The 24,385-nt window shown below is 39.8% G+C and overlaps 1 protein-coding gene across 1 annotated transcript in view; it reads right to left on the bottom strand.

The window, feature by feature from the left end:
• The window catches only part of Ide (Insulin degrading metalloproteinase), a 644,148-nt gene that overhangs the window by 619,018 nt on the left and 745 nt on the right, over nt 1–24,385 (bottom strand). The window lies entirely within an intron of this gene.

The raw sequence follows: 24,385 nt of genomic DNA, 5'->3' as shown, positions 1-24,385 counted from the left end.
ATAAGCTGCTTAGATTTTTTATTTACCATTTTTCAATGAACATAATTATTTTTTTAAACTCCCTCATGGCTCTCTATCAACCATATACCACGGCTCTATTGTCCCACTTATAGAACCTTCTTTTCAATCAAATTTATTTTTCCACTAAGACTAAAACAGCCCCATGATAATTCTTCTTACAATTTGCTTTATGTCACACCGACACACATAGGTCTTATGGCAACAATGTGATAAGAGAGGGCTAGGAGTGGGAAGGAAGCAGCCGTGGCCTTAATTAAGGTACCGCCCTGCATTTGCCTGGTGTGAAATTGGGAAAAGACTGAAAACTATCTTCAGGGCTGCCGACAATTGGGTTCAAACCCACTATCTCGCAAATGCAAGCTGACAGCTGCGCGGCTCTAACCACACGGCACACTCTCTCTATAAAGCTGATCTGGTTTTATCAGTGTGACCTCAAGAATATGCTTCCATCTAGTTGGTTTCATCAGTTTCTGATTCAGCTTCCTTCCCTAATTAACTTATTTACCACCTATTGGTCATGCTTTATCATTCGCATTACATTCTCATTCAAAATTTGGTAAACTGAGGTCACCAACTACAATCACGTTCCTTTCAATATCATTCCACAGGTAACTGAATAACTTATATAATTCTGCTTCAGCATCACATCTTCCTGGCCTGTAGATTCTAAAAACATCAAGTTGCCTATTAATTATCTTTAGGGAAGAGCCTTACCACTAAAATTTCATGCTTCACATGCGTAACTTCAATAGCTTACAAATTATTCTTTCACTAGGATGAACACTCCTCCCTTCAATTCTATTCTGGTTCTACAGGGAATATTGATTAGAAGTATTCTTTAATCAGAGTTTTAGAAGAAAAATCTCAACAATGGTTCAGAAGATGTAACAGCATGTGACTATACCTTTTTCCACCAACCCTTGTATCAGTATCTGTAGAATCGGAGCTATACATCTAATATGCCAATATCAGTGGCGACGTGTGACGTTTTGAAAAGTGTTCCCACACTCCTTCAGAGAGTATATCTATCTAAATCGTCCACAGAGTCTTTATTCCAAGCATTCTTTTCTGAGGAAAATAGAATACATGGCCAACAGTACAGTTTATTCATTTTTGCACAACCACATAACCAAGCCAGATCTATGTACCACAAGTCATGAACATATCGTAAGTTACGGTTCTTTTAGATTCCTTGACTAAATTTTTAAGAGAAAGCTTGGGTCTACCTTTTTCTCAGTTATGTTTATCCTCTCGTTCTTAACAAAAATGGCATGTTCAGTAAGCTTTCTATTATACATGAATATTCTGGGTCCGCCAACTCGCTTATTTTTGAGGTGGAAGTGACAGCACTCTTTAATGTTTAATACGTTGTGCCGCCCTATAGACTATCCTTACCTAACATAAATTCACACTTTAACAAGAAAAGTACAATTCTATTATAATAGAAAACAATAACAATAATATAACACTGCACTGTTGAGCGCGGCGGAAAGAACGGACAGAACAGCTCAGCACCGAAGTTATAAGCTACAGTAACGTTTTCACTTTCCATTGTGGTAACACGACCGGAGAACGTAGCAGGATGCATCTCATTGTCGAGGGGAGAGGAGCCTTGCTTGGCGCAGTAATACTCGCCTAGCAGTTAGAAGAGATTGAAAGCCTAACCACTGCATGGAGTTGGCAACAGCCTCTCGCTCAGCTTTAACGGTGACGATTTACTGCAACAGAGTTCTCGCGGCATGTCCAGGCAAAGAAACAATAATATTAAATATTAGTATCAAAGAATACTCAATTTTTATATTTTCAAACTGTTACCAGTGGGAACAGTGGATACTAGCACGCTTCGCCACTGGCCAATATCACTCTTCAACTGCACTATATGTCTCATATGGCTGCTCCCGCATAACTATGATGGTTCCTGACTGCTTCTACCCCAGAACAAGTCACCGGCTGATGTAACCAGTACTCTGGAAACATCTAGGCTCTTCTGTCATTGCTGTTCCATGTGACTTGTGATAATGTGTTTCATCACTTCCCGGTTAAGCATGTAAAGGACTTATATAACAAATCCCTCGCAGTTCATGCTGTTACATTGGAACTCAAGAGGGAAGCGGCTTAGTCAACCTGATATACTTGGCCTGAAATTATATCTAAGCATGATATTCAATTCTGCGTTAATAACTAAGGAAGAGTGGGCTTCGGACACAGGCTTACAAATTTCTTGAGGAAAACTAGTTTCCCGTTCCTGTATTAGACTTTCTTTAAATTTAAGTTTGCATGATATCTCTGAACTGATGTGTGTTAGAACTCTGAATGCCATTCTGAATAAACTCACTTAGCGAGCATGTGGGACAGGATCTCAAGCGACGGACACGTCTTGAATTCCTCTAAATTCTTATAAGTTTTAACATGCTCCTTTAAGAATTCTTAATGGAGTATTTGAACTCCAAAGCAAACTCTTATGATTGTGCACAATTTCATGTTAAATGCTTTTGGTGTAACATTAGACTTGAACTTAAAAACTCATGTGAGCCATTAGTGGTTAAAATGCAAGAATTAAGAAACCTATTTTGAATATGATTCTTCCCCTCTGACATGATTAGGTACTATGTTTGCTTTCACAGCAGAAAGAGCAAAACACAAACAGGTATGGAATAAAGAATATTATTATAGGACAACAGTTTGTTAAACCTTTGACAGTTCTAGTCGATAGTTTTGTATTTTTGCTTTAGGTAATCAACGTCTGTAGCTGCTTGAAATTCTGAAAGGGAATATAATTCCTACCTTTAAAAATATGTCTTTGCCTGAGCTCTGTGAAATGAAATGGCGTATGGCTTTTAGTGCCGGGAGTGTCCGAGGACAAGTTTGGATCACCAGATGCAGGTCTTTTGATTTGACTCCCGTAGGCGACCTGCGCATTATGATGATGGAAATAATGATGAAAACGACACAAGAGGACATTTTAGATTGTAAGCTCAATTCTATTTGTAATACCTTTATGTAATACATGGAATTAAGAAATATTCTATATAGGCTACAGTAAAACCTACCTGAAAGACAAGTCTCATTTTTTAGATAAATGTTCTATAACTCCTTAAGAACAATGTATTTATTTCTACTAATTAAAAAGACCAGATTTACAGGGTGCGCACAAATGATTGGAGCGCTTTTGTCAATTATTTCTAGCCATATTATTAGAGATGTGGTGATGGTGTTTGATGGTGTAAGCCAAGTAGGCCTATCCCTCAAAGTTTTGTTTAAATAGCCGTCCATACATTTTGCTTCCCCCATTGCCAGCGAGAGCGCAACAGGTGCAACATCCGGCAGACATGATGTGTCCTCTACTCCAACAGTTGCAAAGATGGCAACTAACAGTGAAAAAGCGTATGCTGTTCTGGAATTTCATTCCAGCCAATCTGTGACAACCGTGCAACGAAGCTTTAGAACAAGGTATAGGAAAGATCCACCCAGTGTCAACTCCATTCGCTGATGGTATCAACAGTTCAAAACTACAGGATGTATGTACAACGGAAAATCAACAGGCCGGCCTAGTGCGCCTGAAGAAACGGCTGAGCGTGTGCGACGCAGTTATGAACGTAGCCCGGAAGAGTCAACTTGTCGAGCGAGGAGGGAAATGAACATGCCTTGTTCAACCGTTTGGAAAGTCTTAAAGAAAATATTGCAGATGCGCCCTTACTGTTTGCATCTGCTCCAAGCATTGTTGCTGGTTGACAAAGTGAACCATTTTGAGTTTTGTACAAGTTTTCAGGAGCGTATGAAAGATGATGAATGTCTTCAGTGATGAGGCAGCATTTTTTTGAGTGGTAGTCAGCAGGTACAATGTACGAATTTTGGGGGACTGAAAATCCCCATACCTGTGAACAGCACGTTCGTGACTCTCCCAAGCTCAACGTTTTCTGTGCCATCTCAAAATTTGAAGTTTACGGTCCCTTCTTCTTCACTGAAAAATCCATTACAGGGAACATCTACCTGGATATGCTGGAGAATTGGCTCATGCCACAATTGGAGACCAATAGTATGAACTTCATCTACCAACAGGATGGTGCTCCACTTAATTTCAAAGTTCGTGTTCGTTATCTTCTGAACAGCAGACTTCCAGAAAGATGGATTGGTCTTATCAGGAATGAAGATCACGCCCCCATGTCATCGCCTCCACGCTCTCCTGACTTCACCCCTTGCTACTTCTTCGTATGGGGTTATATGAAAGACGCATTTTTTACGCCACCATTACCGGCTGATCTAACAGAACTGCGGGCCTGCATCAACGCCTTTGGTCAAGTTGACAGTGACATGCTACGTCGGTGTGGGACGAACTTGACTATAGAGCTGATGGGTGTAGAGTCACTTATGGAGCACATATCGAGCACTTGTAGGCTCATAAACGAACTTTGTGAGTTTTTCTGTCTGTGTATAAAATTTTGTAATGTTACAACAAATAATAAATAAACAGGAATTTTTTGAAACCGCTCCAATTATTTGTGCGTACCCTGTATAACTGACTGAATTCAAATTTACTGTATAGTCTCCTTTGATGCATAAATTAAATATGGTAACACTTAACTGTCCACAATGTATATATTCTCTATGAAACTTGTACAAATGTGGCTGAGAAAATCCTGAGGAGAGATGAGGCAGCAAGCAGAGAGTCTAACAAAAGAAGAAAGGGTGATGGTGAGGCATGACAGGCTTTGACAATTGCAAAGTGATTAACTAGGGACCAGAGTGTTGGAACAGTTTCAAATTTTTTTTAAGCATAGAGCGAAGTTGTCAAAAATGTCCAGAAAGTTGAGAAGTGCATTGTTGTTAGAATAGAGGAAAGGTCATTCGCAAGTGGAAACATTCAAATGTAGCAATTCAGATTAATATGATTTTAAAATCAAAGACAATATTTTATGTGATTGGAATTCAAATGTGAATCGTTACAAGTAGATAAAGCAGCAGGAAAATTTTACGATGTTTACACGTAAATAGAATGATTCAGAAGCAGTGGGCTTCTAATAAAAGAAAAGGCTTTAGAAAACTCTAAATCAATTGGGATTTCACTGCTTAACAGATTCCATGTGTGCAACAATACTGTTTTCTGATAAATCAGTGGTGAGGCAGGCAAAGTAAATGATCCTTGTAAAGATTGGAAAGAATTAAGGCCCTAAAACCAACATTTTTCAAGATATTGACACCAAACTGCAAGTGCTCGTCAGTCTAAGTGTTAGACAGCACAGGTTGACAGTCATTAATGAGGCGAGCATTAAATTTCCATTTTGGCAGTTTGTGTAAGACATGCAGAAATATTGCAGGGAGATTATGATATTCTGTGAGCAAATTTTACAGTGCTCACTGTCAGTTGCCTCATATACAGAAATAGGATCAGACTTGCTTCTGCGTTTTGCTGTCTCATTTATAGCTATACAATCGGACTGCTTCTGCTTTCTATCAGACATCTTTATACTGTTCAATGACCTACCTTTTATTCACCATACACATCTTTCTCTTATGTTTATCTTTTATTCTTAATATTTTCCACTGTTCTAAACTCCTTTTGGTCACAACACCATTCAATTTTTATTTTGGGAAAGGAAAGGGCTTGCAAGGAGTGGGAAGGAAGCAACTGTGGTCTTAATTAACTTACTTTTACGTGGTATGAAAATGGGAAACAATGGAAAACTATCTTCAGGGCTGCCAACAATGTGGTTTGAACCAACTATCTCCCAAATGAAAGCTGATCGCTACGTGGCCCAAATTAGCAGGCACTTGCTCAGTCACAATGCTATAGTTCTTGTACCTGGCTTTCCTAGAGCTCCTGTATACTGCAGTTCCTATTACTCATAGCTGATCCTATTTTCCTTTTCTTTTCCACCTTTATCTTCTATAAATAGAAAAACAAAGACGAGCTTCTGCACGCACCCCTCTCATTTACAGCAGTACGATCAGGTGTGCTTCTGCGTTCTATCATACTGTACAGTTTGCCGAAGTAACTTTTACTCATCACACACATCTTTTAATATTTCCCACCTTTTCAGACTCATGTTGGTCACAATGCTATAGTTGTTCTGCCAGGTTTTCCTTTCTGTTCACCTACAGCTCCTGAACACTGTAGTTTGTTTCTCATAGCTATTTTCCTTTCTTTTCCACAATAGGATTCATTCAGCATAGAGCTCATTGCTATTGGTGGCATAATGGTATGAGTAACATTACTGCACCGTGTTGTACCTGTAAAGAGAGACGGGTCCTGCCTTTTCTATTCCCTATCTTACTTAAAGTACAGCACTGGCTCGCTGGCCGAACTGTCTTAAGGAAAGCGCTATTCTCACTCCTGAGAATGACACCGTAGCTAGCATCAATGATTCCTTATTGCACAAACTTCCCACTAAGATGGTGAAATGTAAGTTTGTGGACTCCGTGGTGAAGGTAGGGGACATGTTCCACTATCCTGTGAAGCTCCTTCACACTTTAAATCCACCAGGTTCTCCACCTCACAATCTTAGTCTGAAAGTTGGAGCACCTATAATGCTGTAACGGAATCTGATATCTCCTGAGATTTGTAACGACACCAGGCTGCAAGTAAAGTCTTTAGATAGTAATGTGATTGAGGCAACCATCTTCGCAGGATGTGGTGTGGGAGAAACCATCCGCTGCATTCCTTTGATTCCTTCCAACTATCACTTCCTATAAGCTATAATTTTTTTTTTTTTTTTTTTTTTTTCCCGTATTGAAGTGCAATTACAAGAAATAAATTGACAAGAGGGTCTACTTTTCAATACAATATATCAAGTAAATAATATTACATCAGTCTTGGGACTAGTTTCAGCCACTTAGTGGCCATCTTCAGCCCAATAAAATTGAACAGATTATGTGATAACTAAAACATATGTATACCGGACAAAGACAATGTTGCAGGAATAATTATAACGTTAAAATACATATAATAACAAAAATTATGGTTATGATCATCTTGTCATAATACGTCTTTAAGTTGACTAGGACCTCAGGCAAAGAAGTAAATCTGGAAATGATAGCCAGAATTTGGAATGAATAAACATACAGAAAAGAAATTTAAAAGGAGAAAAATTATTTACGAGACACACCTCTAATGTCTGATGTAGAACAACCACTGACTTGCTGGAGGAAGCAGGAAAGCCATGTAAACAAAGGAGTGGATAGGGAACAAGCACTGACTTGTACATTGCCTGCTTCCGAGAACAAGTGAGTCTCATAAATAATATTTCTCCTTTTTAATTTATTTCCTGTATGTTTATTCATTCCTAATTCTGGCTATCATTTCCAGACTTACTTCTTTGCTTGAGGTCCTAACTCAACTTAAAGATATCATATCATGACAAGATCATATCCATAATTTTTGTTATTAAATGTAATGTTATTAATTAATTCTTGCAACGTTGTCTGTCTGGTATACATATGTTTTAGTTATCCCTAATCCATTTAATTTTATTTGGCTGAAGATGGCCACTAATTGGCTGAAATTAGTCCCAAGACTGATGTAATATTATTTACTTTATATATTGTATTGAAAAGGTAAACCCTCTTGTCAATTTATTTTTTCTTGTATCACATCCCATTCAAACAAATGCAATTTCTCATTAAGCTATGCTTCGCAACGAGAATCAACAAAGCTCAGGAACAGTCTTTACAAAAAAAAGTTGGTGTGGATTTAAGGAACGATTGTTTTTCCCATGGCCAGTTATACATGGCCCGTTTACGTGTAAGCTCTCCTGACAGCCTTGTGATTCTGCAGCCATAGGTGTGAACGAAAAATGTAGTGTCACAAATAAAACTCCCTCTATTTTATTACTCTAATTTATTTAGGGATGATCCAATAATTGTACACACACACACACAATTATAATGAATGGCCACACTAATTGCTGTCTATTTACACGTCTCTCTTCCTTACAGCACAGCAGGTGGTCCAACCCATTGCTATTGCTATGGCTGATCCTTACTTCCACTTCTCCAAGTCCAGTCACTTCATACAGCAGTTCAGCAAATCAATCAATCAATACTGATCTGCATTTAGGGCAGTCGCTCAGATGGCAGATTCCTTACCTGTTGTTTTCCTAGCCTTTTCTTAAATGATTTCAATGACATTGGAAATATATTGAACATCTCCCTTGGTAAGTTATTCCAATCCCTAACTCCCATTCCTATAAATGAATATTTGCCCCCAACTTGTCCTCTTGTATTCCAACTTAATCTTCATATTGTGATCTTTCCTTCTTTTAAAGACACCACTCAGACTTATTCATATATCAATGTCATTCCACGCCACATCTCCACTGACAGCTCGGAACATACCACTCAGTCGAACAACTCGTCTCCTTCCTCCCAGTTCTTCCCAGCCCAAACTTTGCAACATTTTTGTAATGCTACTCTTTTGTTGGAAATCGCCCAGAACAAATCAAGCTACTTTTCTTTGGATTTTTTCCAGTTCTTGAATCAAGTAATCCTGGTGAGGGACCCATACACTGGAACCATACTCTAGTTGGGGTCTTACCAGAGACTTCAATCAATCAATACTGATCTGCATTTAGGGCAGTCGCCCAGGTGGCAGATTCCCTATCTGTTGTTTTCCTAGCCTTTTCCCAACTGATTTCAAAGAAATTGGAAATTTATTGAACATCTCCCTTGGTAAGTTATTCAAATCCCTAACTCCCCTTCCTATAAATGAATATTTATAAGCCCTCTCCTTTATATCCTTACTACAACCCTTAAACACCCTCATAACTATGTGCAGAGATCTTTATCTACAATCCCATTTATGTGTTCACCCCAATGAAGATCTTTCCTTATATTAACACCCAGATACTTACAATGATCCCCAAAAGGAACTTTCACCCCACAAATGCAGTAATTAAAACTCAGAGGACTTTTCCTATTTGTGAAACTCACAACCTGACTTTTAACCCCATTTATCATCATACCATTGCCTGCTGTCCATCTCACTACATTATCGAGGTCATTTTGCAGTTGCTCACAATCTTGTAACTTATTTATTACTCCATAGAGAATAACATCATCTGCAAAAAGCCTTACCTCTGATTCCACTCCTTTACTCAAATCATTTATATATATATATATATATATAAGAAAACCTAAAGGTTCAATAATACTGCCTTGAGGAATTCCCCTCTTAATTATTACAGGGTCAGATAAAGCTTCACCTACTCTAATTCTCTGAGATCTATTTTCTAGAAATATAGCAACCCATTCAGTCACACTTTTGTCTAGTCCAATTACACACATTTTTGCCAGTAGTCTCCCCATGATCCACCATTATCACATGCTTTAGACAGGTCAATAGCGATACAGTCCATTTGACCTCCAGAATCCAAAATATCTGCTATATCTTGCTGGAATCCTACAAGTGGAGCTTCAGTGGAATAACCTTTCCTAAAACCGAATATTCATTTCGCAAACATGTCTAATGTAATCTGAAAGAATGCTTTCCCAAAGCTTACATGTAATGCATGTCAAACTTACCTGTAATTTTCAGCTCTATGTCTATCACCCTTTCCTTTATATTCAGGGGCTACTAAAGCAACTCTCCATTCGTTTGGTATAGCTCCTTCAACTAAACAATAATCAAATAAGTACTTCAGATATGGTACTATATCCTAACCCATTATCTTTAGTATATCCCCAGAAATCTTATCAATTCCAGTCGCTTTTCCAGTTTTCAACTTTTGTATCTTATTGTAAATATCATTGTTATCATATGTAAATTTTAATACTTCTTTAGCATTAGTCACCTCCTCTATCTGGACATTTTCCTTGTAACCGACAATCTTTACATACTGCTGATCTGCAGTACATACTGCAAATCCATTTTAAAACTGAAAATTTACAAATAGGTAACTGTAATGTATTATTAATTGGTAAACACTAAATATTATGTTGTTGTTTGAGTCATCAGTCCATAGACCGGTTTGATGCAGCTGTCCATGCCAACCTATCCTGTGCTAGCCCTTTCATTTCCACATAACTACTGCATCCTACATCTGCTTGTCATATTCATACCTTGGTCTACCCCTACCGTTCTTACCACCTACACTTCCTTCAAAAACCAACAGAAGTCCTGGGTGTCGTAAGATGTGTCCTATCATTCTATCTCTTCTTCTTGTCAAATTTAGCCAAATCATCTCCTCTCACCAATTCGATTCAGTATCACTTCATTCGTGATTCGTTCTATCCATCTCACCTTCAGCATTCTTCTGCAACACCACATTTCAAAAGCTTCTATTCTCTTTCTTTCCGAGCTGGTTAACGTCCATGTTTCACTTCCATACAATGCCACGCTCCACATGAAATTCTTCAAAAACATCTTCCTAATTCCTATATCAATGTTTGAAGTGAGCAAATTTCTTTTCTTAAGAAAGCTCTTCCTTGCTTTTGCTAGTCTGCATATTATGTTCTCCTTACTTCTGCCATCGTTAGTTATTTTACTACCCAAGTAACAATATCCATCTACTTCCTTTAAGACTTTTTCCTGATCTAGTATTTCCTGCATCACCTGCCTTCGTTCGACTGCACTCCATTACTTTTGTTTTGGACTTATTTATTTTCATCTTGTACTCCTTACCCAAGACTTTGTCCATACCATTCAGCAGCTTCTCAAGATCTTCTGCAGTCTCAGATAAAATAACAATATCATTGGCAAATCTCAAGGTTTTGATTTTCTCTCCTTGGATTGCGATTCCCTTTCCAAATTCCTCTTTGATTTCCTTTACGGCCTGGTCTATGTAAACAATGAAAAGGAGGGGGCGACAAACTGCAGCCTTGCCTCACTCCTTTCTGGATTGCTGCTACTTTTTCAAAGCCCTCAATTCTTATCACTGCAGACTGATTTTTATACAGATTGTGGATAATTCTTCATTCTCGGTATCTGATCCCAATCATCTTCAGAATCTTAAAACAGCTTGGTCCAACCAACATTATTGAATGCCTTTTCTAGATCTACAAATGCCATGTATGTGGCTTTGTCCTTCTTGATTCGATCTTTTAAGATCAGACGTAAAGTCAGGATTGCTTCACGTGTTCCTACATTTCTTCTGAAGCTAAACTGATCTTCTCCCAACTCAGCTTCAACTTGTCTTTCCATTCTTCTGTAAATAACACGTGTTAAAATTTTGCAGGCATGAGATACTAAACTAATGGTGCGGTAGTTTTCACACCTGTCAGCACTGGCTTTCTTGGGAATAGGTATAACAACATTCTGCAGAAAGTGGCTCTCCATCTGAGCTTTTAATATTCATACACCTAGATTTCCTTTCTCCAAAGGTTTCCTTTATTTTCCTGTATGCAGCATCTACCTTTCCCAGGACCATACAACCTTCGACATCCTGCACTTCTCCTTCAGCCATTTTTCCTTAGCTGCCTTGCACTTTTTATCCACTTGATTCTTTAATCGCCTGTATTCTTTTCTGCCCTCTTCATTTCTAGCATTCTTGTATTTTTGTCGTTCATCAATCAGGTCTAGTATCTCCTGAGTTATCCACTGATACTTAGTTGATCTTTTCTTCCTTCCTAACATTTCTTCAGCAGCCCTACTGACTTCATTTTTCATAACTATCCACTCTTCCTCTATTGTGTTTCTTTCAGCCTTTTCTTTTAACCCTTGTCATGCAACATGTTCCTTGAAACAATCCCTCACACTCTTTTCTTTCAACTTCTCTAGATCCCATCTTTTTGGATTCTTTCCTTTCTTCAACTTCAGATGGCATTTCATGACCAACAAGTTGTGGTCAGAGTCCACGTCTGCTCCTGGAAAAGTTTTGCAATTAAACACCTGGTTTCTGAATATCTGCCTAATCATAATGAAATCTATTTGATACCTTCCAGTGTCTCCAAGTCTCGTCCACCTATACAGCCATCATTTGTGGTGTTTGAAGCAAGTATTAGCAAGGACTAAATTATGATCAGTGCAGAATTCAACCAGCCGACTTCCTCTTTCGTTCCTTTGTCCCAATCCAAATTCTTCTACTGTATTACCTTCCCTTCCTTGGACTACCACTGCATTCCTGTCTTCCAGCACAATTAGATTTTCGTCACCTTTTACATATTGTATTAAATCTTCTATCTCTTCATATATTCTTTTGATTTTCTCATCGTCCGCTGAACTAGTAGGCATATTGACCTGCACTATTGTGGTGGGCATTGGTTTGGTGTCTATCTTGACGACAATAATTCTTTCACCATGCTGGTCATAGTAGCTTAACCGCTGCCCTATTTTCTTATTCAATATTAAACCAACTCCTGCATTTCCCCCGTTTGCCAACGTACTTCACTTATACCAACTACATCTAACTTTAGTCTATCCATCTCCCTTTTCAGATTCTCCAACCTACCACAACGATTCAAACTTCTAACATTCCACGCTCCGACTTGCAGAATGTTAGTATCCATCTTCCTGATGATCGCCCCCTCTCGTGCAGTCCCCATCCAGAGTTCCAAATGGGGGACTAGTTTACCTCCAGAATATTTTACCCGGGAGGAAGCCATCATCAATACATCATTCATACAGAGAGAGCTGCATGTCCTTGAGAGTTAGTTACGGCTGTAGTTTCCTGTTGTTTTCAGCTGTGTAGCAGTATCAACACAGCTAAGCCATGTAGAGTATTATTACAAGGCCGTATCAGTCAATCATCTAGACTTCCACCCTTGCAACTACCGAAATGCTGCTATCCCCCTTTCGATGAACCATTCCTTAGTCTGGTCTCTCAACAGATACCCATCCGATATGGTTGCACCTGCAGCTCGGCTGTCTGCTTCACTGGGACACGCAAGCCTCCCCACCGTGGCAAGGTCACATGGTTTGCAGGGAAGGATATATTATGTAACTGTAAGTGTGTAACTTTTTTGTTTTTTCAGGGCATTAGGAATGTATCTGAGTATTCAATAAAACAGAGTAAAATTTAGCAAGTCTCAGAAACAGCAACACAAAAACTTACCATCTTTAAAAATCCTATATCTATGTTCCCACTATCCTTTTAAAAGGACACCCTCTAGCGGCAATCCTGTGAAGAAAACTTTACAGATTTTCACTAGGATGTGGTATATTTTCCACACTTATTTTAAATAAAAGAGAAAAAACTTTTTAAAAAATGACTCCTTTAAAAGGGTGAGACAAGAGTTTGATTCTTCTGATTTGTCATGTATTAAAATTGTGTAAGATTTTATCTCTTCTAAGAGCTTGGTCAGAACCTTGGCCTACATAACATCAGACATCAACAGAATATCACCATCAATCACTCATCTTATCACAGTATGTGATTAATTTTTATTGTTTGAGCAGGCTTATTGGTATAATGTGGTACTAATTGTATTGAATAGGTGGGGTAATAATTTCGTGTCGCTATTTCTAGCCGAGTGCAGCCCTTGTAAGGCAGACCCTCCGATGAGGGTGGGCGGCATCTGCCATGTGTAGATAACTGTGTGTTATTGTGGTGGAGGATAGTGCTATGTGTGGTGTGTGAGTTGCAGGGTTGTTGGGGTCAGCACAAACACCCAGCCCCCGGGCCACTGTAATCAACCAATGAAGGTTAAAATCCGACCCGGCCAGGAATTGAACCCGGGACCCTCTGAACCGAAGGTCAGTACGCTGACCATTCAGCCAACGAGTCGGACAATAGGTGGGGTAATAAATATACTCCTTTTGTAAACTAAGCGAGATCGCTATTTTCAATACGGAACAAAAATGAGAGTGATGGTTTTTAATTACTGGTATAACTCAAATGTGAAAGTTTTTCTGTATATTTTTTTAAGTTTTTCGTAAGAGTAGTAGCTATAAATAAATTACATTAGATATGTACTTCCCGATTATCATTTTGGTTCGCTGACACCTTCATATCATACAAAAATCAGGTATGTACTGTGTTTTGCTTTTTGCAATAATGTATTAAATTTCATGAAAAGACCCAGATCACTGCCAGGGTCCATGTTAAAGTATGGTAGTGTTGAAAGTGTTAAAGAAGATAAGATCTACATTTCTCAACAATAAGATGCAGGTTTTGGGGGATGAAACAACTGATGCAGATCCTGAACCTATCCTTACCACCTGGGGACCTTGGCTCGATGCTACTCAATGTTATTGCAGAAATGATGATTCCTTTAAGAGGGTGAGACAAGAGTTTGATTCTTCTGATTTGTCATGTATTAAAATTGTGGAAGATTTTATTTCTTCTAAGAGCTTGGTCAGAAACTTGGCCTACATAACATAAAACTTCAACAGAATATCACCATCAATCACTCATCTTGAAACTGCAGGGCTTCCACATTGTTATGCACTGGAAATTGTAAAACAAACTGGCAACAGTTCCAATTGTCAATGAAATTACAACAGATAATCCTGTGCATTTTCAAGTTGGCAAACTGGAAGCCTCTTTGGTAGTCAGACAGGATGTTTATATTCCTGGAGAAACTCAGCTCGACATCACACGACGTTATTGGAGACATTTTATTAAAGTTATTTCATACATACATTACCATTATAGACCGTTACGCTTTTTAGCGTTCAGTCTGCAAGCCTCTGTGAATTTATGAAACGTCACCACAATCCTCCATTTGCAACTAGTGCTGTGGCCACATTCAGTTCTATACCCCTCATCTTTAAATCGTTAGAAACTGAGTCTAACTGAGTATTGGTCTCCCTCTAGTTCTCTTACCCTCCATAACAGAGTCCATTCTCCTAGGTAACCTAGCATTCGCCTCATATGACCCCACCACCGAAGCCGGTTTATGCGTACAGCTTCATCCATCGAATTCATTCTTAACTTAGCCTTTATATCCTCATTCTGAGTTCCCTCCAGCCACTGTTCCCACCTGTATGGGCATAGCCCTAGTGTACTCACTCCGCTCGCTGTACACGGAGGCTCGGTGGCGAGTGATGCTCTTTTATTCTTAGTTCATGGAATTGCTGATACGAGCGTCTTTCCGATCTGCGTGGTGTTAACAACTGTTGAGGAAATGTTACTTATATATGTTACAACCACTAAATTATCTTTTTTCTTGCCGTGCGGGCAGTATGCGCCGCAGCGATAGTAGTTTTGTAACATCTGGTATGTGAACGTTAATTTGGTAGATGGTGTTCCGATGGTCGTACAGCATACCTTGAGACCTTAGCTACTCAGGGTATGTCAAATTGCAGTTATACTCCATCTGTAGGCGTAGCCATGCATTAAACTGTCAGGTGACCCCTCAAAACAAAAGTGAATAGCGATGCGCCCGTGAGTCGTCGTGAGGTACAAAGACTACTGCTGTCATTTTTTTAGCACGTTGTACGTAAACCAGAACATCCCATGAGACATCTTCATGAGGTTCAGGTTGCAAGGGCCATCATTTGCATCGCGGAAGGATGGACTTTTCGTCGTGTTGCTGGGGATCGCACTGTCTCTCCGTCAGTTATTCAATGCTTGTGGAATCGCTACGAGACAGGCCAGTTCACAAGGAGTGTTGGAAATGGTCGTGGGCACATAACAACCCTAGAGGATGATCAATATCTGACCATCTGTGCATTGCAGCATCGTTCAGCAACGGCCGGAGAACTGCAACAAGACCTCAGGAGGGTCACTGGAGTCGTGGTGTCTGACCAGCCACTAAGGAACAGGTTAAGAGAAGTGTCCTTACGACCCAGACGTCCTATTCGAGTGCCCCGTTTAACACAGCAACATCGCGCAGCACGCCTTCTGTTTGCCCGTACCCAAGTCAACTAGCAACTTCACCAATGGAGAGCTTTGTTGTTCAGAGACGAGTCCAAAATTCCCCTGACACAGGGTGATGGACGTCAACGTGTATGGAGACGCCGTGGTGAGCAGTACATGCCAAATGTTGTCGAGGAAGGCGACCGATTCGGACAAGGTTCTGTGAGGCTGTGGGCTGGCATCAACATTGATGGCCGTACGGATCTTGTAGTTGTCCGTAGTAATCTTACCGCTGCGGGGTACATTGAGCAGATAATGCCATAGGATGTGTTGGTTCCTGCATAGGGTGTTGGCCCTGAATTCGTACCCATGCACGACAATGCCAGGCCTCATGTAGCGCGCATCATCAGAGCTGTCTTGTGAAACTGGGCATTCCAGAATGGAATGGCCAGCAGCGAGTCCCGACCTTAATTCCAATCAAGCATGTGTGGGATAGGCTTGACAGAAGTGTTCGTGGGTGTCCTGTTCCACCACAAACTCTCCAAGACCTTGAACAGGCTCTCATTGAAGAATGGGACCTGATACCGCGTGACCTCCGTCGACTTATGTGAAGCATGCCACGTAGGTGCCAAGCTGTGATAAATGCTCGTGGAGGACATACATCATACCGAAACTCTCCAACTGTGATAAAAATCCACCTTGGAGGACTGTCATCACTTTGTTTCCGCCCCTATTTGGACATTTCTGTTCGTGTTCTGAAAATGAAAGCGAATCCATCGATGATTTTTGTATACTTCAACAACGGTAAAGAATAAAGATTTAGTTGGTAATATACCTGGGTGTGAGGTATTGTTTCGTGGAGCATGGCATACGTTCAAAAACATGCTCCCCTAATATTTTTTGAACTGTGTATATTACCACCCTGGGAGAACACATAACCTAAATACTTAAAAATTATCTACCTGTTCCAGCTTTGTATCACCAATCTGACATTCAATTCTGTTGAATTTCTTACCTACTGACATCAATTTTGTCTTTGAAAGGCTAATTTTCATACCATACTCATTGCACCTATTTTCAAGTTGCAAGGTATTAAAGACTGCAAGCTTTCGGCACAATCTGCCATTAACCCGCGAGTGGTCGCTATATGAGATTTTCTCTCACATTAGTTTTTATTGTGATATTACTTCACAGTGATGAAAGGGAGGTGACTGTTCCCTCTTCTAGCTGAGTTTATAACTGTCGTGAGTAGAGCGATTCACATTTGAAGGGTAAGCACCCCGTCCCCTAGTCCGTGCACGCTGTGTGAGAGTTTCTCTCATCGCGCGACCAATGACGTTGGTGTTATTTTGAAGTGGAGAGGGAACCTTACTCCTGTTGTACGCGTTAGTATTTGCATTATGAGCACTTCTTGTTTTTGAAAATGTTATTGTGTTCAGAAACCTTGGTTTGTATGAAAATATTACTAGATATAATGCATGTGTGAGATTTTATTTTTTACAAATTCAGGACGGAAGTTATTTTTATGTAAATTGCATATATTATTTAAAGTAGTAATTTGTGTCTTTTATAAACAGCTAATCATGTCCGGCTCCATGGTTAAATGCTTAGCGTGCTGGCCTTTGGTCACAGAAGATCCGGGTTCAATTCCCGGTGGGGTCGGGAATTTTAACCTTAATTGGTTAATTTTGCTGACACGGGGGCTGGATGTATGTGTCGTCTTCATCATCATTTCATCCTCATCATGACGCGTATGTCGCCTACGGGTGTCAAATCAAAAGACCTGCATCTGGCGAGCCGAACTTGTCCTCGGACACTCACGGCGCTAAAAGCCATAAGCCATCTCTCTCTCTCTCAGAGCTAATCATTTCATTTTTATCTAAAATATATTAGGTAGAACTTGCGTTTCATTTCAGTAGTAAATTTCATCCTTACGCTCCACAAAACTGTGAGAAATGTCATATTTACTTTAATGTGAGAGAAAGTCTCACGCGCGACCACTCATGTTACATTTCGGCTAGCGACCACTCGCGGATTAAGACCAAGTCGTCAGCATAGGCCAGACTGCTTACTACATTTCCACCTGTAGTGCTGAATGGAAACTAGGGCTCAAGAAAAGGTTCGCATACTATTACTGAATCCCTCCCTGCCACTTTATACCTTTCAGCAGACAATCCATGTAAACTATGAATAGCAAAGGTGAAAGATTACAGCCTTGTCTAACCCCATTAAGTACCCTCAACCAAAAACTCATTATACTATCAATTCTCACTGCAGCCTAACTGTCAACATAAATGCCTTTGATTGATTTTAATAATCTACCAATTCAATAGTCCCCCAATATGGCGAACATCTTTTCCCTCGGTACCCTGTCATATGCTTTCTTTAGATCCATGAAACAAACAACTGTCTATACCTCTCGTAACATTTTTCAATTACTTGGCACATACTGAAAATATGATCCTGATATGAAACCACACTGGTTTTCATCAAACAGCACACTGGTTTTCATCAAACAGCCTCTCAATCACTGATCGTACCCTCCCTTGCAAGATGCCAGTGATAACTTTCCCTGGTATAATAATCAATATCTCGATAGTTGTTGCAATCCTTCTAGTTCACTTGCTTATAGATAGGTGCAATTACTGCTTTTGTCCAATCTGAAGGTACCTTACCAACACTCCATGCTAATCTTACTACTCTATGTAAGCCATTTCATCCCAGCCTTCCCACTATACTTTACCATTACAGGTCTAATTATATCTATACCTGCTGCTTTATGACAATGGAGTTTATTTACCATCCTTTCCACTTCCTCAAGCGTAATTTCACCAACATCATTTTCTTCCTCCCCATGAGCTTGGTTGTTCGCGATACCACCATGAAGCTTTCCTTTTGCGTTGAGATTTTCAAAATATTCCCTTCACCTGTCCAGGATTCCCTGGGATCTATTATGAGTTCACCTGAATTACCCAAAGCACTGTTCATTTCCTTTTTCCTTCCCTTCCTAAGATTCTTTATTACTGTCCGGAAAGGCTTAGCTGCTGCTTGACCTAGCCTTCCCAGGTTATTATCAAAATCTTCCCAGGACTTCTTTTTGGATTCAACAACTATTTGTTTTCCTCTGTTTCTTTCATCTACATACAATTCCCTGTCTGCATCGGCCCTTGTTTGGAGCCATTCCTGATAAGCCTTCTTTTTACGTTTACAAGCTGCTCTCACTTCATCATTCCACCATGACGTTCGCTTTTTCCCATCTTTACACACAGTTGTTCCTAGACATTCCCTTGATGTTTCTACTACAGCACCCCTGTATGCCACATATTCTTTCCATATCCGGAACCTGCTTACTGTCCACGGTACGATACTTCTCACTAATCATATCCATGTACTTTTGTTTAATTTCCTCGTCCTGGAGATTTTCTACCCTTATTCGTTTGCAGACAGATTTCAATTTCCCTATTCTATGCCTACAGATACTTAGGTCACTACAGATCAGATAGTGGTCCGTATCATTGAAAAATCCCCAGAAAACCCATACATTCCTAACAGACTTCCTTAATTTTTTTTTTTTGCTAGTTGCTTTACGTCGCACCGACACAGATAGGCCTTATGGCGACGATGGGACAGGAAAGGCCTAGGAATGGGAATGGGAAGGAAGAGGCCGTGGCCTTAATTAAGGTACAGCCTCAGCATTTGCCTGGTGTGAAAATGGGAAACCACGGAAAACCATCTTCAGGGCTGGGGTTCGAACCCACTATCTCCCGGATGCGAACTCACAGCAGCGCGCTCCTAACCGCACGGCCAACTCGCCCGGTCTTCCTGAATTCAAAGTCAGTTAAGATATAGTCTATTATGGATCTGGTACCCCTAGCCTCCCATGTGTAGTGGTGAATAGCCTTATGCCTGAAGAATGTATTCGTAACTGTTAAACCCATACTAGCACAGAAGTCCAGCAAATGCTTCCCATTCCCATTATCTTCCATATCTTCACCACATTTACCAATTACCTTTCTGTATCCTTCAGTTCGATTTCCAACTCTCGCATTGAAATCACCCATTAGCACTATCCTATCCTTGATGTTGACCATGACTACGATGTCACTCAATGCTTCATAAAACTTGTCAGCTTCATCCGCATCTGAATCCTCACATGGTGAATACATAATTCTCGTCCCGATTCCTCAAACTGCCAAATCTGCCCACATCATTCGCTCATTTACGTGCCTAACAGAAACTATGTCGCATGCAATAGTATTCCTGATGAACAGCCCTACCCCATACTCTGCCCTTCCCTTTTTAACACCTGTCAAGTATACTTTATAATCTCCTATCTCTTCTTCGTCTTCTCTTTCTACCCGAATATCGATCACTTACTCCTAGCACATCCAGATGCATCCTCTTTGCTGACTCAGCCAGTTCTACTTTCTTTCTTCCATAAGTCCCCTTAATATTGATAGCTCCCCATTGAATTCCATTTCGATCACCAAGTTGTTTCAAAGGAGCCTGTCAAATGTGAGTGGGAATCCGTTACTCCCATAGGTCCGAGGTTTGCTTAAAATGTTTTGAGCTCGGTAAGTTCATGAAGCAGGATGCTACCCTACTTACACATAGTCCAAGTGAGGATCTCCCCTCTTAGGGCCGTTTTCCCCAAATGAGTTTAAACTAGGTTTATTTTAATCTGGTTTAAGTCTGAGTTTAAACTAACATTCATTTTCCCCATCATGGTTTAAACTTTGTATCAAGTTTAAACCTGGCTCAGAGTTAAACCTTCTATATTGTTGGTTTAAACTGCTGTTTATATTCAACCTTTTATTAACGTATCTGTGATTTTCCTAATAGAAGGGTTAGTTTTGACTACCAGTACTGCAGCACTTTAATGAAAAACGTACTAAAGTTATAACCTAGTATTAGCATTAGAAAAATAGGAGAATTTATTGAAGTCTTTGGTTAAATAGGAAATAATTTTGATGTGCAAGAGAGGTTAAGAAGCCGCGTTCCAACAAAAGTTTACAATCTTGGAAAATCAGATGTAACGGAGTTCTTTGATGGATTTATAATTCATAAGCGAACAGCAAGGATTGTCTAGTATCGAAAAGAAGGATTCATTTAAAACGTCAACTGCACGAAATAATGCTATTTCGCTAGAAGCAATGATTCTGGTTGCTTTAAGATATGATGCGCAGGCATTTTTTTCATTAACAACGGGGACGACAGACCTTAAATTGCAGTCTCCTTATAATATTATATACTGTAAAATACTGTTCGTGGTATGAATACTGAAATGTGAAGCATAAAAATATTCCTACATAAGTTGTGTAATACGTCCGCTCTTCATGCGGTACCTGGTGGCTGTGGTCGCTAAAGCGTGAAGTCAGCATCATCCGAATCCGTGACAAGACGGTTCGAATCTAATTTGTCGAAAATATTGTTACCATCAGAATGTTGACCGGCACGGTAGGAGAGGCGGTGGTATACAATTTCTAATCGCTAGGCCTAGATTATATATTTATAGGATCAGAAAAATAATAAAGTATTTCATGCTTGCTAGTAAACTTGTAATAGAATAGATTATAGTTAAGAATGTTTCAACGTATCTATTGCCAGCATACCAGCAATAGAAATATTAATGCTATAGGGAGAAGAGTATTATGCATACAGTATGACATATCGCGAACTTGGTTATGTTATAAACGAATATGGAATTAAGTAATACATCTCCAAATAATACATCCAAGGTTTGTGAGATTGATCCCGGCCGAGGGCGATGGATTTTGATAGGAGATAGATCCCGTGCATGCTTGGAATTTGTTTAATTGAAATTCACATAAATGTTGATTTTCTGAGGAAAGGAATACCGTAGGCCTATTGCTGAAAGACCAGGATTTTAATATTTCAACGTTCCCGTGTGTTCCGTAAGACAATAGACATCAAAAGACACGTATTAGGCCCACGGTACTTGTTTATGGTAAAGCATGACAGAGAAAAATAAGAAATAAAAGTGCGTTCCAATAAATTGTAGACAGCAATAGGTAGAATTATATGATGCAACACTTCGCACAAATGTAAACAATTTATTTATCAGTAAAGCTAATATCCCGCCGAATTTGTTCTTTATTCACTACGTACGATAGCATTAATTCGCCACAAACAGCTGATATTATTACAAAAATGTCGGTCATTGAATTACTTGTCTCTGATTGGCCAATTCCAATCGACCATGCCTTCGACTATTCCTTCAGTGCAGGCAACGTTAGCGCCAATGACAGCTCGCCCGTTTAAACTAAACGAGTGTCAGAAATTGGTGGAGAAAATGGACGCAACTTTAAACTAGGTACTAAAGTTAAACGGGTTTAATTTATACCAGGTTTAACTCGATTTGGAGAAAATGGCCCTTAACAGGTTAGGGACCATCAGTGGATTGTATAGTCCTAGCCGCCTGAGCACAAGGAGGGCCATGACTCAAAATATGTCCGAGATGCCTACTCCTACTCCATAGCAACTGTTACGCCGATCTGCAGGACCACTTACTAGGCCACACAGCCGCTGCCCTTGGTTCACAAACTAGGACATTGACTATAGTAACCCACACCACTCATCTGGGGAAAATTCCTCATGTCCACAAAGAATTTTACTTGTGGAACACAGAATAACCTACATCAGACAACAGCAACCTTTCCAATTTTGCACTAATTTTAACATGTATTTCAGCAAGACTGAACAGAACTGTGTGCAGCTGTGCACACTGAAGACCTGACAAGCGAACGGACTTAAGGACGGGTATACTTTTGAAATACTCTACGTGGACTTTCACTGACTAATCAAGCATTACTATTGGTCAAGAGCCATCTGCTATTGGTCACAACGGAGGCGACTGTAGACAGACATAAATCTGGTTACTGTCGGTATGGGGGGGGGGGGGGCGAGGTGTTACTTCTTAACGTTTGAGTTGCCGGTCATTAACGAGGTAATTGAGAGAACTATACTACCACATTATTATTTTTTATTATGTCATCTGTCAGGTCGTCTTCAAGCAATCCTTGCTCTGTCTGACAGGAACTGAATTCTCAATCATTCCCAATAATTTTAAACTTTCAAGTGGTAATAATGACAGAAGAAATAGTCATAGCTACATGGCTTCTTAAGTACCCATAACGGAATATGTACTCATCACATTGTAAATGACTTTCAGCAATGTGTATGCTGATTTATTCATCATAGGAGCAGAGAATGCAATTCATTGCGCTTATATGTTAAATTCAAACTTTGCCCACAGCAGCGCTTTACTAAAACCACGGGACTGGGCAATTTTTTTTTTTTTAAACTTGTGGCCATCCAACCGCTAAACCACTGCTGAGAGTGGTAGAGTGAGCATAATCGGAGGTGTAAGCAAAGCTCAGAAATGTCTCCAAAGAGAACTACTTGATTATACACTGTGACTATTCAAAGAGTGGGGTGTCATCTGATAGAGAGACTAATACTGAAATGACAGGTGACAGCGAGCACAATGGTGAAAGTGACTCAAGTGAACACGACAGAAAAACTACTGGCGATATCCAGCTCGGTGGGTAAAAGTAGGATCTGAGCGGCCTAGGTTGACGTTTATTCCGCAACCTGGACTAAATATACAAATTGCAGACGTGAACAATCTGCTTGAATATTACGGAAGTGTTTATCACTCCCAAATTATCAGAACAAAAAAGTAGGGACACCGTTATGCTCAAAGTAGGGACACCGTTATGCTCAATCGTTTTTAAAAAGCATGCTCAACTTACAGTTTGAAACCATTTCTGAGAATGAATCAGTGAACTGACCCCGATTAAAAATAAAATTATGTTAATCGCATTCTTTTTTGTACAAACCATTCATGAGACCTGACAATAGCAGCTACTTTTCTCTTAAACAGATATTAGTGACTCCAATAATTTTGGGCCTGTTCTCCGAGAGAAGATTTCATCTCCTTCTCAAATGGTTACAATTCGTTGAAGATTTGGTATCAAGTCACTTGAACTGAGAGAATCTAAATCCGGTTATGCCTGGAATTTCTTGGTGTACCTAGAGAAAGATATGCAGTTTGATGAATCTCTAAAAGAAATAACCACAAGGATTGAAAGTTGTTTTCCAACTCATGGCACGACTTCTGAAAAAAGTGTATTGCATAACAATGGAAAACTGGTTCTCGCACCCAGATATTTACTACACGCTGTGCGGTAAGGAGACAGATACAATGGGGACCCTGTATCAAAACTGACAGAGCATTCCACCAGAAAAAGAAACAAAACAAAAAAACAAGGAAAAACACTCGCAAAAGCCAGGATAAGTGGCAGTCCACGACAGGAAGCCCGCGATTATGAATGGGAAGGATAAAAAATGTGTGCCTCATAAGCACTACACACGACACCATTCCAGTGTGTAGGGTGAGGGGGGAAACCAAAGTTGGCTACTCACTAGAACTGTCAGATGAGCAGAGTTGACCTGAGTGATGCATACCTCTTGAGCTACTGAAGTACTCTCAAGAAACTGAAAAAGTACTAACAGTACCATTTCCACCATATGCTCCCTCAATGTCTACTATACTCCTTGTACAAGAAGTCAGGAGATCAGTTCCAGATGAGACTTATTGACAAAATCATACTTAAGTACAACAAACATGAAAGACGACAAGCTGGGCAGACCTACAAATACCCCTCCCG

Source organism: Anabrus simplex, chromosome 2, assembly GCF_040414725.1.
Source record: "Anabrus simplex isolate iqAnaSimp1 chromosome 2, ASM4041472v1, whole genome shotgun sequence".
NCBI lineage: Eukaryota > Metazoa > Arthropoda > Insecta > Orthoptera > Tettigoniidae > Anabrus > Anabrus simplex.
The sequence above is the reverse complement of the archived record's forward strand: the minus strand, read 5'-3'. Positions and strand labels throughout refer to the sequence as shown.